At 35.9% G+C, this 6,304-nt stretch overlaps 1 pseudogene; it reads right to left on the bottom strand.

Moving 5' to 3' along the window:
• Window positions 1–1,880: 1,880 nt before the first annotated feature.
• LOC139781915 (sentrin-specific protease 1 pseudogene) lies at window positions 1,881–2,701 on the bottom strand (annotated as a pseudogene).
• Between the last annotated feature and the right edge of the window lie 3,603 nt (window positions 2,702–6,304).

Here is a 6,304-nt window from a genome sequence, read left to right on the forward strand (position 1 = left end):
AAAAGTATTTCCGACCATGATGCCTGCTCAATTGCGAGCTCACGAGGCGGGATAGATTTTTTATCCATGCGAAATGTCCCACGTTGTCGTCTCGCGGGTCCTGCATGTACAGCAGATTTACGTGCTTTTCTCTCTTCCGGTCGGTAAGCCGTATCGGGAGAACGTTTGGCGTCTTCTCTCCCTCGACAGTATATACGTTGATCGACGCGTTGTGATATTTAAAATTTTTTATTTGACTCAAAGTCATTGGAAACTCAATATCTTTTAAATTTAATACTTTTGTGTAATGAGGGTACAAGGATTTCCGATATGTATGATCCTTGACGAGATACAGCGCGGCGACTACTGACCACGCGAAGCACGCATTGTCCGTTGATTGCACGTTGATCACCGCTTTCTTTGATTTAATTTCTTGCAGTAAATCGATGTAACACCCCGCGCGCAATGGATTGTATTTGTTCACATTCACCGTTAAATTGAGTATACGCGACAACGCCCATCCGCTATCACGTTCCTGGAATTCATCCAGCAATGCTAAAGTGGGCTCGATAACGTGCAACTCATACCACTCGCGCAGATCGGACATACGAAAGAGTTCACGGTTTCTCGTAGCGATACTTTTATTTGCGTGTTTGTCACCCGCAACAAACTCGCCGTTGAACATTGTGTTTATCTTTACATTGTTATGTTGTTGTATGGCGTTCCGCACATGATTGAATACAATGTCTCTCGCATCCTTGAGAAATTTTCGCGGTTCAATGTGATCGGTATTAATTACCGCACCAGTCAATATGCGACTTTCGAAAGCCGTATCTATCTCGCGCCATCTGAGTCCTGTCTCACTCGCACTGTATCCGGCACCCACAGCCACGAAACGTTGACATACCGAATCTTTTATACTTTCGATTCGCGCGATTTGAGCCACCAACGACTGTCGATTGCCGATTGATAATACATTGCCGTTTAATCGAGGCCGTTTATTTCGGCTTTCTTCTTCCAACACTTCAATAAATTGGTTGCATCGTTGCTCCCACGCGGCAAAATCTTCGATCGAATTCAGTCGATCGGATTGCTCCTGCAACTCTTGCTCCATGTTCTCAAAGATTCCAAAGATTCCAAAGACTGCACGCTCGCTCGCTCGCTCGCTTGCTTGAGAATACTATAATTTTAACATTATTTTCCATCGTTTTATACCTTTCTTCTATCGCTTTTTCTCTTTTCTTAATCATTTCTTCCTTTTCTACTTCTACGTCACAGAGAGGTGACATCCCTTAGACCCTTTGGATCTCAATAAGCAAACAAGCTATTTGTTTATTAGTAAAAAAATTTTGTCCGAATGGTAACATAAACCATGTCCCGACACATAGCTCATCAAAGGACGAGACAATTGTAGGTCATAAATTATAGCAGTCTGCCGTCGGTGCTCAATTCTATAACATTTGTATGACTCTTATCTGGCCAGATGTGCCTCCACGCAAAAAAAACATAGAATTTGTCCATCCCTGTTTTTCACCATTATGTTGAGAGAGATACAACCCTTCCACCAATCATAGTATATCTACACATCTGGTGAAGCAAATCTCAGAATCTCAGGTACTTGCACTCATGCGTTCGTGCATAAAAGAGTTGGACTGTTTCTACCTTTACTCCCTCCCCTCTCCACCTGAGCAGTTACGGGGACGGATGTCCCAACACGTAGCTCGTCAAAGAATGAGACATGTGTAGGTCATAAATTATAGCAGCTTATGTATGTATGTATAATACTAATGAAAGGAATATTAATCACACATTTTCGTATTTTATATTTGAAATATTTATTCATTATATAATTTTTACAAAAGTTTACCATTTATTATTTCCCTAAACATTTTGTCCTTAAATTACGGTATGTCGTTCTGCGTTAATGTTATTTTTTTATTTGCACAAACGTATTCGGCAAACATGCAAGAGAATACACCACAATCGCTGCCGTTCGTCTGTTGCGGAATGTTCTTGGTGGAATAAAATTCCCAATCACTCATATCATAAGGTTGTTTCTTTTTGTCAAGACTCTCATCTTGTAAATATAGTTTTAGCGTAGCCAGACATTTCGGATTATCGCTGCCCATACTGTCGTAATAAACAATCGTTTTATCGCGGAAATCTACTATTGACATACACCAGTGAACGTTCAGATGTATAGGGATAATAATAAGATCCTTCGCAAATATGTCCACCTTCCTGGTCCATCGCTTCAGAGACGAGTGACCGCTCGACAGAAGTTTCGGATAAAAGAACGTGTTCATCGCGTGTACTTTTGGATACTTGTTCGAAGATGTGCTTCTGGCGATCAGCAGATTCATATAGAAATTAATCACTTCGTCGTTCAACCAATTTGAGTCGGCCAGCGTGTAGAGATCCTTCCGCGTGAGCCTCAGGCCGAAACCTTTCACCGCCTCCATACTGTGGAAACCCTTGACACAAAATTATGATGTTACAAAATTATGTCACATTACACTCCATTATTCTTAATATTAATTGGTACATTTACCTGATTGCATCGCTGCTCCCACGCACTGAATTTTTCATGGGCACTGAATTCTTCCCACGCATTTAATTCTTCCCACGCATTGAATTGTTCCCACGCACTTAATTCTTTCATCGAATTCAGTCGATCGGATTGCTCCATATTTTCAAGTTGCTCGCTTGCTTGCTTGAGCATACTATGATTTTAACCCTTAAATGCCACCCGGGGTCCAGCGGACCCCAGACCCTTTAGAATGATATATTTTCAAATGTTCCCGCCAAAAATGGAGCTCATATTTATTTATTTATTATTTTTTATTTTTTTTTATTTTGGAGCCAATATTTTAACTGTTGACGATCTTAATTTTTTATACTATGTTGAAATTGAAATTTTAACAATATAAGCATTTTATTCTCTTTTCTAAGCCTTGAACAACATTGAAAATAATTTTCATAACTAAATATCAAAAAATCAATAAGTAAGGAGACATTTTTCATGCTGGGGTCTTTTAGACCCCATGTGTCATTTACGAGATTCTTGAGAGGTGTGGCATTTAAGGGTTAACGCTCTTCTTCATCGTTTTCTTCTATCACTTTTCTCTTTTCTCTATCATTTCTTCCTCTTCTACTTCTACGTCACAGAGACGTGACATTCCTTAAAACCCTTTGGGTCTCAATTGTAAGCTATTTGCTTATCTCGAGCTCTTCAAAGGATGTGACAATTGTAGGCCATAAATTATTGCAGTCTGCCATCGGCGCTAAATTCTATAACATTTGTGGCTCTTTCATGAATAATATCGGCCAGATGTGCCTCCACGCAAAAAAACATGGAATTTGTCCGCCCCATGTTTTTTATCATCGTGTTGTGAGATACCCCCACCAATCATAGTATATCTACACATCGGGTGAAGCAAATCTAAAAAAATTTTGGGTACTTGCACTCCTGCATTCGTGCGTAAAAAGAGTCTCATCGTGCTGTGCGCGTACTTGACGTGAATCACTATCGTGTCTTACCGTGTATTTTGTGTCATCAAGTTTATTTTTATAATATATTGCATCAAAATGGCTGATCATTTTGACGACATTGTGGCTGATGGAGAAGAAGAACACGCGCTGCCGGGTGAAGAAGAAGAAGAAGAAGAAGAAGAAGAAGAACACGCGCTGTCAGACGACAGCGCGTACGAAAGTGCGGATAGTGATGATGACTGCAGAGAAGTCGTTTTTAGAGCCCTGTATCGTCCCGAAATTTTGGCGCGGAATAGGCGCACAAAGTATTGCGCCATTTATTTATATTATACAGCCGGTTTGGGTTCAGGACACAAGGATTGTGCTTTATGCATGAATTCATACGCGGACGCTGAAGCCGATCCAGTATATGTCGTTCGAAGGCATATAAGCAAAGCATTCAACGCAATACGCCATCGTACCTGCGGAAATTGCAGACAGCCGCTGTATACAATATATCCATGCAATATCCCGCGGAAAACAGTTAAATATGAACTTTATATGGACCTTAATAAAATCTCCATTTAAATTTTATTTGATTTAAATTAATGCTGAATAACTGCATTAATATGGCTTATATTTGTTCTATATATAAAACTTAATTAAGAATATAAGAAAAAATGCCGATATACATTTCGATTAAAAATCTCGAATATATGAATACATGTCGTATATTCTTAATCGACGTGTATACTCGTACGTATGTTTCGTAGTATACAAAGTATATATACGTACTTCTTACAGTATCATTTCATCATCAAAATATTCGTATTTAATTTGGCTTAATAAGGATTTAATTAGCTAATATATTCAATTTAAATATTAATCTTATTGAAACCATATATGAAATTAATAAGTTGTACATTTTATTCAAATTTCATTAAATTCAAATAAAACTTTTATATGTTCTTAATATGTTGAATTCAAACAAGACCTTTATATGTTCTTAATAAGTTCTAAATCTAATTTAAATTTAATTAAATTCAAATAAGACCTTTATACGTTCTTAATGCCCGAGAAAAAATGATCAGATATAATCACATATGATCCTCTTCTAAAAAGAGCATGTTATCGATACTCGAATCTATCGAAGTATTGTTGTCGCTTTTCCGCGATGCCGATTGGTTCTCTCTCTGCGCTTACTTCATAAGTGGCTGTCATGGCATACTTTGACAGTTGTGTGGTTAATAGCACGGTTAATAGTGTAATAATAACAGTTGAATATTAAAGATAAATAGCGCGCACGCAGCGCGCGTCTGTGGATGTCTAGTTATATAAAATCGACATTAGATATAATTAGATATAAAAAATGGCCCGATATAATTTTATATAATTGTATATAATTATATATAACCACATATAATTATATAACCATATATGGTTATATATAATTGTATGTGGTTATATGTGATTATATCTAACATAATAAATATTTTATATATACATATATATGTATATATATAAAATATTTATTGCATTAGATATAATCATATATTATTATATCTTTTCTTCATATATACATATATATAACTTGGCGCTGCTTGGCGTGAGATACTGCCGTGTCTCTTGATATCATTCTTATACCACTGTTTGTCAAATTTTAAATACGAGAAATAAATCCTATCAAATGCCATCTATCGGATAATTCGAATTTAAGTTTATATATGGTTATATATAATCATATATAATCTACATGGATAAATGCTTATATTTATACAGATATAGTGCTATATCTGGTTGTACATAGGACAAGATTAGTCACATTAATATATCTGGATGGCTATATATGACTTCATATATAGTTTTATATAATGTTATATCTAGTTATATGTAGGGTGCACTACTCATATATCATTATATCTGGCTTCACATACATTTATATACGATTAGATATGGTGCTATATCTGGTTGTATATAGCGCCAGATTAGTCACATAAATATATCTGGCTATATATGACTGCATATATAGTTGTATATAATGCTATATCTAGTTATATGTAGGGTGCACTACTCATATATCATTTTATCTGGCTTCACATACATTTATATACAATTAGATATGGTGCTATATCTGGTTGTACATAGGACAAGATTAGTCACATTAATATATCTGGCTATATATGACTTCATATATAGTTTTATATAATGTTATATCTAGTTATATGTAGGGTGCACTACTCATATATCATTATATCTGGCTTCACATACATTTATATACGATTAGATATGGTACTATATCTGGTTGTATATAGCGCCAGATTAGTCACATAAATATATCTGGCTATATATGACTGCATATATAGTTGTATATAATACTATAACTAGTTATATGTAGAGTGCACTACTCACATATCATTATATCTGGCTTCACATAAAATTATATACATTTATATACAAGTAGATATGGTGCTATATCTGGTTGTATGTGGGACCACAGATTGCACATGTGGCCATGTATAATTAGATATGACCCCATATAAAAAAATATATAATTATATATAATTATATATATTCCAGATATAATTATATATGATTATATCTAATCATTTTTTCCCGGGTGAGGCTTTTAAAGCACAGCGCGCGCGCACCTGGGGCTGGATCTTTGAATTTATTCGCAAGAAAAACGTATGCGGAAATTCTGCTCTTATAAAAAAGTTGCAAGTTGATTAACTAAAAGCCATGCGATCAACTTGCAACTTTTCTGTAAGAGTAGAATTTGCGCATACTTTTCTCTTGCGAATAAATTCAAAAATCCAGCCCCTGTTGTAGCTTGCCGAAATTTTGCGGTTTCAAT

This window comes from Temnothorax nylanderi, unplaced genomic scaffold, assembly GCF_030848795.1.
Source record: "Temnothorax nylanderi isolate EJ_2023f unplaced genomic scaffold, tnyl_v1.0 TNYL_tig0374_pilon, whole genome shotgun sequence".
Lineage (NCBI taxonomy): Eukaryota > Metazoa > Arthropoda > Insecta > Hymenoptera > Formicidae > Temnothorax > Temnothorax nylanderi.